The following is a 12,193-nucleotide window of genomic DNA, read 5'->3' on the forward strand; positions in this document are numbered from 1 at the left end:
ATGTTGGGATTCTCAAGTTCCTAACTCTTATAATACGCATGAAAAACCGCTTTCAATTGACCAAATTTTGTTTTTTTCCCAATGCCAGCCTTGTTACAAAGTTTCTCAATGATATAATTTGGTAATTAAAATAAAAAAAGACAGAAACGTGTAACATCTTACTAATTTGGTTCTCCGATGCAACGGACCATAGTAATTCAGAGTTCGGCCAGAAAAGTCATAGACCTGATCAAACATTGTTTCCACCCAGAATTGAACTTGTTTGGTTTCTTACTAATCAATTTGAATGATGAGTTTTGTCAATATAAAATTCTACTAATAATTACTAATGTATTAATAAATTGAAATACCTAATTAGAGCTGAAATCCAACAACCATATATGAACAATTTCTGAATCAATTTTATATTTCAATATTTGCTCACTCCATTAGAAAAGACAAGAAAGAAAGAAGGAGCAGTTAAAGATATGACAAACAACCCTATCAACCAAACAATTAAACAATAGAGAGAACGATGAACAGAATAAAATACATACATGTTCTAAAATCTAAATCCGAATGAATTACATAGATGTTTCACTACCATAGACACGTTGAAGAATCAGTTTTGCGCTTGTGGCTATAATTATTACTAGTGTTTAAAGCTGTGAAAAGAACCTTCTTCTACGGTAATAGAAACCGCACTTAAACCTGGGAAAAAACACCAACTTTCTTAATCCACGAGCATGCCTTAGCTTTAACCAAACAACTTTCTTAGCACGGATGAATGACCCTTTGATTCTCTCTGTCAGACTCTTCTTTCTACAGAACTGGTAGCTTCTTAGGAACAACTGTCTCTTCTCCATCATGGTGTAGTTCTGGTCAGGGAAGTAGTTATAATATCCAAAAGACTCACTTCTAAATAATGGATTCATACTCACACTTCCCATATCTTGAATTGATTCTCAACTCTAAACAAAGAAAAGGGAACAAGAAAGAAACGTTATATATAATGATTCTGATCAAGTGTGTCTTTTTTTTCAAAGAAGAAGAAAAGGTGGTGTGAATATGAGTATATGGAGTGTGAGCAGCTATAAAAGTTCAACGTACCTGAGTTTGGTTTGGTTTCTTTTTGTTGCGTTCAGTTCAGACAAAGACGCCACCACAGTGGCTAAAGTATTGAAACAAATTCAATAGTATTTGGTTTTCTTCGTCTCTCTTAAGCAATGAGACAGCACATTATTTTAAGGTACTAGTACTATATAACACGTTGACAACTGGATAAGCTCTTCTTTTTGATGGACGGTCACGTGCTTTTTGTGTTGTCTCTTATTTTTTCCACTCTAAATAACACTTCCACTTTCTCTTTTTTGTTGTTACAAGGAGAGGTCACAATTGAAGGAGAAAATCAAACTAAAAAACTAGAAATATTTTAGATATATTTTTAGGTAAATTCTTAGGTATACTTAGTTTTAGTTGGGTATTGATATACCTTTGTTATAAATTGGTTTGTAATTAAACAATAATAATGTGACATTGAATATCATTATTTGATTGGATAAGAGTTCCACTATCCGACTAAATTTAGAATATCCTAGTGTTCACCTAAAATATATTATAAAAAAGACTTTAATTTCCCTAACAAAAGTTTGAATTAAGTATACATTAAGAGTGTCTTTGATTAATTATAATTTAAGCATGAAATTGGAAAAAAAATCTATATATATGTCTTTGTTAGATAATGAGATTTCTATAATTATTGTATAACGTGATTAAATTTTGACGACTAAGACGTGTTTGATTATATATATCAATATGCACGAACGATACAAAAATAACTATAATAATAATAATCTCATAAACTTAACTTCTACGTATAATATAACACATAAACACAACATGAAGTTTATATTGATACCAAAAAGAAAATAGAACACAAAGGAGTATAAACTTTAACTATTATAAGGCATCCTTAGTAATAATAAACATATGAAAGACATTAAATGACAAGTCGTTGATTAGTGAGTCAACTAACACAAACTATGTCTCTATTAGCGAGAATAAAATTTTCATCTTCTTTCGGAGCATCTTCTTCTTGTTCTTCAATTGAGTCAACTTTCAAAACAATGTCTTTGGACTTCTTTTCTTGTTTCTCATGTTTTTCTAGTCTCCCAAATTCAATTTCATGCTTTTGAATTTTTTTGAACAAAGATGCAGATGTCATGGTAGAGAGACTTTTGTTTTCAGATATTGTTGTCACCTTTCGTTGTCATTCCCTAGTTAAAGACCTAAACACTTTAAGATTAAGTTCATTGTTAGTAAAAGTCTTATCGAGAGCAATCAAGTGATTGGTCAAGTGTACCAATCTCTTTTGCAATGCAAGGATTGATTCTCCGACTTGCATTCTAAATAACTTATACTCTTGACTCAAATTATTCAATCTTGATATATTTACTTAAGCGGTTCCTTCATGAGTTTTCACAAAGGCATCCCATATTTGCTTTGTTGTAGTACATTGAGAGACACGAAAGAATTCATTCATGTTAAGTGTGATTTGAAGTAGGTTAATTACTTTCTTGTCATAGATAACATTTTTTTATGATCTTCATCCCATGAACTTTTTATCTTTGTCGTTCCAACACCATTGACAACACTAATAGAAACAAATAGACCATTTTGTACACCATCCCATATTTCTTCTCCTTGTGTTTCTAAATGTGCCTTCATGCAAATTTTCCAAAAATCAAAGTATTCACCACAAAACAGTGGAGGCTTATTGTTGCTGCTACCGTCTTTGAAAGCTGGATTTGCGGAATCCATTATGGATCTTTTAGGAATAGGTTACTGTAACATACTCAGATGCCAATTGTAAGTGTATAGTGCACCTAAGATAGAATGAGGTGACTTAGGTGCTTTGAATTATTTTTGTTTTTAGTCAAATGTTACTTTAATTTTCTAGTTTAATGGTGTTTATGAAAGCTGTAAATTGCAGAAAAGTAAAGAACACAGAGGGAATATACTAGTTCGTCTCATAATTCGAGAGTATGTATAGTCCCCTTACCACATGTAAGAGATTTCACTATTGTTATAACTTTGTACAGGCCTAATCTTAGCCTCTATACACAAGTTATTAACTAAATCAACAAGGCACACTACCTTAGGATTTTACAAAACAGAACAAGAAAACCATCATTTCTTTTTCACTGTCTTGTTTCCAACAATCCTGGACAACAAGGTATATACACAAATCTGAATTTTCACAAGAAGTTTGAAGTAGTAAGACTTATATCAATTATCATATTTGATATTCCCTTTCAAGTAAACAATTCACAAGTATGTTACATAATTGCTCAAAATTATATTGATGAAATTTTTTAATGGTGCAATGAAAGCGAATGCAGAAAATTTCACAAAAACTTATGACTCAAGGCACTTGGTTAAAAATGAGAGTTTGAGTTTTAATTGTAATGAAATAGGCGAAAAATAAAAATCTGATATCATAGGTATTTATACAAGCATAATACCTTTTTGAAGAAGCATGATCTCATGAAACAATGCCATGAATGCTAGATGCATTTTAAAATTCATTGGAATCATTTTTTATGTGAAAAACTGTCACTGCTTTAGTGGTAATCGGTTAAAACATAATCGTAATCGGTTATAGCTTAGGCGAGTTATAAAATTTCAAAGTTTTTGAAGGTGTAACCGGTTACAGGTATTGGTTAACTAGTTACACCTGATGCAATTTCCAAAATATTCAAATTCATGTTCTTGTAATCGATTAACCATATAGTGTAATAGGTTACACCTGATGCAAAAGTGAAAAATAATTAAAGTTAAGATGAAATGCAAAACCATTTGATACTAGAAAATATTTTATGCATCAAGATGGAATGTTTATAATGGTACTGAGCAATATGGTAAAACACACGATTAAACTATAACTTATACCTTAATGACGTGATCAGTCTTCTAAGGTCCAATATTATTTTGTTGCTTGTGATACAAGTCTTGTTACCATAGAGCTTTGAACATAAAGCTTTTTCTCATCATTTGATAATGCACTTTGATCTTGAGAGATATACTTGTCTTCATCAAAACACAAACCAATGTTGGAGAAGCTTGTCTTTATAATCTCCCCATTTTTGATGATGATAACCATTGAAAATTTGAAAAGGTTGAATCCATTAGAATATTGAAAAGCTCTTAAGCAAGTGCTCCCCCTAACTTGATAACTTCCCCTTGACCAAGCCCCCCTTGATCAATATAGTTTTAGTCGACTTTGTTGCTGCAAATATTAGAGTATACAAGCAAAGATACATATCTTCTCCCCTTTTGCCATTATCAAAGGAATGGGAAAAAATAATAGCAAAGTATTGAAATGGAAAACATAATTCATATAAGAATTTTAGAACATAACATAACCATATAACATAATGTAGACCACATAATTCACAACAGAGCAATTGTCTTAAAGTTACACATCACAACATAATACGGAACATAACAAGAAATTTAACGAAACAAAAAGGTAGAGACATGACAATTGCATAATACTTAGACATAACAAGAAAGCATAAAAGACACAAGGAAACACATAGGAGGCTTTAGTCACTTTCATCCTCTGATTCTTCATCAATCTCATTTTGGTCAATGTTTTGGATTCTTTTGATTTCGGCCAACTCAAGGAGAAGATCATGGAAGCTGGTTGTGACAAGGTTCTCAATGGAGCGCATCTTGTTGTAGAGAACTTCATTTGTGATGCCACCATCAGGTATAGTAGTTGATGAAGTAGTTTCCCGATGCTTAAAAACACCATCTTTATCCTTGAAAATGCTCATGTTCTTGTTGGCTGACCCAACAGTAATTTCATGCTCTTTTGGAGTCATTTTCACTTTAACTTCCGCTCTAAATCAATCTGACAGAATTCCAGAATTCTTGTGATTAGCCTTGCATATGGAAGACCACCCATGAGACCTTTTTTATGTATTATATGATGCATGAATAAGTAGGACTAATCAACCTTCAACCTTTTCTTTACAACTATAGAGGTAAATTTTTTGAGATTAAGCTATTGATTAACTTAACTCACAAAGCAAGAGTCGCCACCATATTTTTATTATTTCCAAAGGAAAGGGAAAAAGAACGAAGAAAACCCAAACAAGTTTTAAACAAAACTAATAAAAAAGAGATAAGGGTCCAGGGGTTGGTTATGCAAAGGGAAGGTACTAGCACCCTAAACATCTATAGTATTCTATAAGAACCTCTTTGAAAATTTGTACATTTGGATTTAAAAAATGGTGTTATTTGCAAAATATTGGGGAAATGAGAAGAGACATGCTTTTTATAATTTTTGTGTTTGCCAAGACTTCCTGAGCATCATGCCTACGTACCAACAAAGTGAAATGGAAGATCAAAACCTCGTAGTTCGTGGTAAAAATAACAAAGATGTTTATTTTGATTCATTTTTAATGAAACGACATTTCGTCATTTTAAGGAGAATACTAAACTAGTCACCCACAAGTATGAGAACTTTGCATCACCATGAAGAAGGACTCCAACTTGGATAAAGATCAACAAGTATGCCACTAGCTCTCTTAAATGGAAAGTAATTATCATTAATGCTATGGGAATAGGAGAATTACATCTCAACTATGAGAATGACTCATGTCTAAACTTTGATAAAAAAAGCTTTAAAAGACAAAATACACAAAGAGCGCAAAATAGTTTGAATGAGTTATGTATTTTTCATGTATTTTGAAATTGGTTTGAATATGCTTAAGATGTGTTAGAATTTATGGGGCGTTACAATTTATGGGTTAGAATTTATGTGTTGAAATAGTTTGTGGGGTCAGTCGGTAATCCTGAAAGCAGTCTGGGGAGTTACAATATAAATTGAGATATTATTCCATTTTTGGAAAGTTTCAATTATATTGTGTAAGATACTGGTTCGTTGATTCTCAGGGAGTCTCACTTGTTTCGTTTGAGATACTGTAGCGGTAAATTCATGACCATTGCGCTATTGGTTAACTCAACAGCAATAAAACAAGAGTCGTCACCACGCTTTTATTATTTCCAAAGGAAAAGGGAAAAAGTACGAACAAAACCCAAAGATAAGAAGTTTTCAAATCAAAACTAATAAAATGTTAGAGATTATAGGTAAGGGGGTTGGTTACATAGAGGGAAGGTATTAGCATCCAAAGTGTCCTAGGTACTTCTAGGGAGCCCTTTTTTTGTGCAAGTGTTTTAGTTTAAAAAGATGTTTACTAAAAATTTGAATGTGGGGATGAGAAAAGAATTCATTATTTATATTTTTGTGTTTGACAAGACCTTCGGTCTTATGCCTACGTACCAACATAAAATGAGAGATCAACACGTTGTAGTTCGTGGTAAAAATTTCAAAGACTAATGGATTTGTTTTAACAAAAGCTTAAATATCTTTTGTTATGAATGAGAGAATACTCAACCAAACATCCACCGACAAAGAGGGTTTTACAACACTTAAGAGGGAGGGCTCCAACTTGGATTCAATCAACAAGTATGTCGCTAACCCCTAATAAATGTAAAGTCTTACAATCAATATATCATGGAATGGGAGAGTTATATCTCAACCAAAGATAACTCAAATCTAAATGCTCTTTTTTTTAAAAGTTTAAAAGGAAAAAGGCACAAAGTGGCCAAAAGGATTAGATGAGGTTGTTAGTTATGTTTGTCTTTTGGAAATTAAAGTCAATATGATTAAGTTTATTTACAAGTTTGATTAAGAAAATATTTTGAAAATCAATGGCATAAGGCAAAGGTTTCTACTCATTAAAACAAGTCTAAGTTGAAAACAACAAACAAAGAAGTTTTGAAAATGAGAGAGAGATTTTGAAATTAAAGAAGGAAGAGGAGATGAAGGGATTATCCTAGACAAGATTTAAAAGTTTAGAGTTAAAAGGATCTAACCAGTGTGAAGCATCCACAAGACAAAAATGTCAGATAGAAACCCATTTCCTTTGGACTATTGAGCAAGCAACAAGCATAATCATACAAGCAGTTAATAAGAAGACCAAATGGTATCAAATAAAGATAATAAAACATCCAATCAAGCAGTCTTCAATGTCTTTTAAATGTATCAGATGGAATATCCCTTGAAACATACTCAAAGAGAAAGTATCAAATGATATCAATAAGATCAAAATAACAATTCAGACAAGAGAAAATGAGTATAACAAATAAATCAAAGGAGTCTCTCAAGGCTTGTATCAGATGAATGTCATTGGCCAAGAAATGGTCTCAAATAATGGCATTGGCCAAGTTCTTCCATAGCTTAAGGATGTTGCATATTCTAAGTCCAAGGATCCAAACCAAGTCTCAGACAGGGGTCCAATAGTCCACCAATGTATTTTTTAGGGTTTTTGTTTTTATTAAGTATTTTAAGGTCCTAAGACCATAAACAAAACAAAATCACAAGCACATAATATATCACAAGCACAAATACAATGGCTCGAGTGAGCAAAGTGAAAATGACTGAAACATAAACAATTTGCATGAATGTAAATGCCAATGAATGATAAATTGCAAGAATTTAAATTGAATTAAAGTAAATGGCATTACAAATAAAGTCAATAAAAAGAAAGGTTAGTGAATGTTAGTGGAAGAGAAATAATTAAGTCATTTTTTTGGAGAACACTCAACCATGCACTCACAAGCATGGAGATATGAACCTAGACATCATTCATGAGAAGGGCTCCAACTTATATAAAATCAACAAGTATGCCACTAGCTCTCACAAATGGAAAAGAGGTAAAATCTTCACAAAATACCATGAGAAATGGGAGACTTACAATCTTACTTACAAAAATGTTATTGCTTTCGGGGAAAATTTAGCGTTATGTTAAGAAATCCTAATTAGACTTATGTAGAAGTCACGAATATCTGAGATCGAACAATAAAAATGTTAGTGTTAATGCATGCTAGAGACAAGGTATAAAGACCAAGCTCCTAAAGCATACCACAAACAAAAATAAGAGGGGGTTGACCTATCTCAATCAAGCTCATGTTGATTCATCTGACACAAGGTCATTGATGAATCAACTAGCATTTTGATACATGAGAAATTATTGGCCTTGAATGGATTGGGAAAGAAGTGAGATGAAGATAAATAGATGAAGTGAAAGAGATCCCAAATTGGTCAAGGGATGAACCTCCTTTGATCAATACCATTCATTCATCTTTAGGGATGAAGTTCAAACTTCATCAACCCCCTAAATCCAATGATATTTCTAAATTAAAGTCTAATTCAACCAAGATCAAGGCCAAACAGAAGTTGAGTCAACACAAAGTCAATAAAATAGCTCAACAAAATATTAAAGCAATTAAAATAATTTAAATTCAATTTTTAAATGAAGAAAAATACATTTTACAAGGTCAAAAACCTCAAATCCCTTCAAATCGCCAAATAAACGGCCAGGGATTTACCATAGGTCAAACAAGGTCAAAGGACCTTAGACTAAATTTTTTGGGAATTTTTGAAAGTCATAAGTATTTAAAATCAATAAAAAACAAGTCAAAAATAAAAAAAATTCACTAAAAATATCAAACTCAATCCAAAAAATAATTTTGATTCAGAAATAGGAAGAGGAAATTATTTGTGAAATTTTGGTGAAAGTCCCATATTTTTTGGATTAAAATTGAATTTATAGTGAATTAAATGAGAAAATGGTATTTTAAAAATTAAATCAGAAAATTAATTAAATAAAAAAAACGAGGCCCAGCAGATCTCCTCATTAATTGAGGTGGCAAATCTGATGGCCAACGCGCACTATCCACCATAGTCTTGAGCCAAAGCGCGTGTACAAATGGTAATCAGAATGGATGGATGGGATTATAACGTGGCAACTAGATCAGATGGCTTGGACAATGCCAACGCACCACCGGAGCCCTAGCTCCGGTCTTCTTCTCCGGCCAGGTCACCGGACTGGTCAGGATCAAAGCCTCACCAAAATTAATGGATCATACACTATTTTGAAGAGAAAATCTTAAGGATTCCAAATATGACCTCCAATGTTTCCAACTCTCACTCTATAAGAAGATATGTGGAGTTGAAAATTGAGGTTCCTAAACTGAGTTACTTCGATTCAACCTCAAAGAAACTCAATATCAATGCCTACATTGGTAAGACTTCAGCCAACCACAAATCAAGCAAAAATGTTGAGAAATGAGTGAGAATCGAAGAAGGGAAGTTTGAGAAATTTCACCTTCGGGTAGCAATTGTGGAGGTCGATCTTGACGCAATTCCACTTGGTTTTGCTTCCTCTTGCTTGCAGGAGATGATTGAGATGAAAAGAGATGTGGATCATTGGAGTTCTAGTTCACAAACATAATTTGAACTAGAAGCTCGATTTCAAACAAATCCTCAAGGTATTATTTCAATGGTGACTATGGGGTTGCTGGGTAGAGCTTAGGCAAGGTTCTCCTTCAATTCTGAGGCAATGCACATGTATTTATAAGCTCATGAATTCATTTCCACACCATTTTGAAATTTTGGCCAAAATTAACAAGTTTGTGTGCATGGGTGTATGGGCATATGCTTAGTCCCAAATGATCATGTAATCCACTCCAAATTCGTGCATAATTAATGCTAAGATCATAACATGAGGCCATGCAAAAGAGTTTAACATTTGAGTTCAAAAGTTTCCAAATTGGGCCATGCAAAGAAACCATGCGGGAGTCCCTCAATTTTGATCCAAATGTAATGATCTTGGACTCTTTGGAAATCTACCGTCATGGGGAACAACTTTGATGTTAGGAGTTTTTCCATTTGAAGCTTGGATCATGATGAATTTTGGCCTTGAAGTTGGAGGAATCAAACATACTTGAAAATTTTCTAAGTTAAAAGTCAAATGACCCTTTTTTCCACCTTGAATGACTTTTGCTCTGAGCTTTAAATGACTTTGGTTCCTTCTTAAAAGTTGTAGCTCTGTCAATCATATTCAATTTAGTCACAAAATTGACACCATTTGGAGCCTGCATGATAGAGTTATGGATTTTAGAAGTTGAGAAAAGTTGCTTGTTCAATGATGATGACCCAAATGGACCTATAATGTTTCCTCATGGAACATGCCTTTAAGAGTGGAATTTGACCTTTCTCAAAGAAGAAAAGTTATATAAGACATATTTAAATTTATCATGAAACTTGGATTATCATCATATCATACAAATATATGAAGTTATGGTTCTTTGAAGTTGACCTTGCATCTAGGGCATATACAAAATGACCTATAATTGTTCACCATAAAAAATGACTTTCCAAGAAAAATTAGCTCTTGATGCCAACATGAAACTTGTTTGGAATGTAATAAAGATTAACTTTAATCTTGGAATAATTTTCATATGACAAAAAGTGTAGGAGATGGAGTCTAGGGAACCCTAGATTTGACCAATTGACTTTCTCTGGTCAACCTCCTTGAACCAACTTACAAAATTGAAGTTCTTTTTTTCTTTGTGGCTCATGGAGGATAATATATGCATAATATGAAGTTGAATGGAGTATCTCTTGATATGTTTGACCAATTGTTGAAGAAACCTGTTGAGGAAGGACACAAGATGCCTAGATGAATTAGGACTTCCTTGACAAACAAACTTCAAACTCTTGATGAATTCTTGTTCAAAATGACAAATATAGAACATGGGGATCCATATATGATGCTTTTAATCAATGTATACCTTTTCTACATTGATCCCTTGCCTTGAGGGTCTCAAACCCTAGTTGTGAGCTTGATGAGGCACAAGTGGATGCACACACTATCTACAAAAGAAATAAAACTACATTAGACATGTTTTCTGATTTTGGTTAGTAAACAAAGAAAAAATAAATTATGATACAATCACAAATTCTTGGTGATCTCTCCCAATGCAAACTGAATGATTGATTGGTGAGGAGGATACCAAGATGTGATCCCAATGCTAATTCCATGTTAATGAGATGGCATGAGGGATCTCAGGGGTCAAAATTGGGGTCTTACAGCTGCCCCTATTTAAGGTCATCCTATTCGGGGATGTGAAGGTTAAAATCCGTGTATCAACACTGTAGAATGGACTTAAATAACAACAACAAGAAACAAATTTTGGTCCCTAAGAGACCTCATGATGCATATGATATGAATGCAAAATAATCTTTGTGGGGAATATATTTCCACAAAGGAAAAGAATTTGGGAGAGACTGAAAGTCCATAGGAGCACAATGCATTCCATATGGAAAACCCACTGAGGAGACAGAGACTCTGGGGATAAAATTTATGCATATGCCAGGCTACGACTTAAAAACTGCTGGAGACACGTGTGAAGACATGACTTCTCAGATGTTTTGATGACGACAAACTTCGCTACAAAGCTAAGACTGATTAACAAAAAGGATTGATCAAGATTCAAGCTCATGAACGAAGTATTTCAACTATATGATTAAGTCTTGATGAAACGCATGAAGAATCGTCTTTCAAATGGATAAGGTATAACACTTGAACTCTAGATAGTTATAAAAGTGTTCAAAACATGTTTCATTCATGCCATAATCATTGAAAGTATTTTTATGCATCAAACAAATCATAACACTTCATTCTTTTAACTATTTTTCAAATTTGTGACAAAGTAACCGATTATCCATTCTATGATAATCGATTACTCTGTGTAAATTCAAATATTTTTGAACGTTGGAACCAAGTAATCAATTATCCTTTTTGAGGTAACCGATTACCCTGAGAAAAATTTCAAATATTTTTAACGTTGGATGTAAGTAACCGATTATCCATATTAAGGTAATCGATTACCACTGATCCAGAGGCAAAAATCAATGCATCTCTTCATGGAAACTTTTCTGTTTTCTTTACCATGCACCATGGCATCCTTTGGATAATTGCATTCATTTGAGGAGGTGTTTAGACAATATATAAACATCATTTTTCAGATTTCAAAATCACCTCCTTGCAAAATTTCAAATCATTTTACACACATTCTCTCAAACTTTTTTAAGTGCTCTTCCAAATTTTCTTAAGAGTGAAACCTTGCATAAACTTTCATTTTCAACATCGTAGTTTCATTCCATACAAAGAACACTTGTATAATTATTGTGAGAATTGAGTGTTACAAAGGAGAAGATCAATTGATAAATTGATATACTTCAAAATTCCAACTATTTCATCTTCTACAAAAATTCAGAATTGTATTTCTTGAT

General features: G+C 32.9%; 1 long non-coding RNA gene across 1 annotated transcript; it reads right to left on the bottom strand.

Annotated features, from left to right (window-relative positions):
* Positions 1 to 379: 379 nt before the first annotated feature.
* LOC127097328 (uncharacterized) lies at positions 380 to 1,396 on the bottom strand. The gene is made up of 2 exons (XR_007793002.1): positions 1,090 to 1,396; positions 380 to 950 (listed from the first exon to the last, which is right to left on the bottom strand). It is a non-coding gene; the product is annotated as an uncharacterized LOC127097328 (long non-coding RNA).
* Positions 1,397 to 12,193: the final 10,797 nt, after the last annotated feature.

Source organism: Lathyrus oleraceus, chromosome 6 (assembly GCF_024323335.1).
Source record: "Lathyrus oleraceus cultivar Zhongwan6 chromosome 6, CAAS_Psat_ZW6_1.0, whole genome shotgun sequence".
Classification (NCBI taxonomy): Eukaryota; Viridiplantae; Streptophyta; class Magnoliopsida; order Fabales; family Fabaceae; genus Lathyrus; species Lathyrus oleraceus.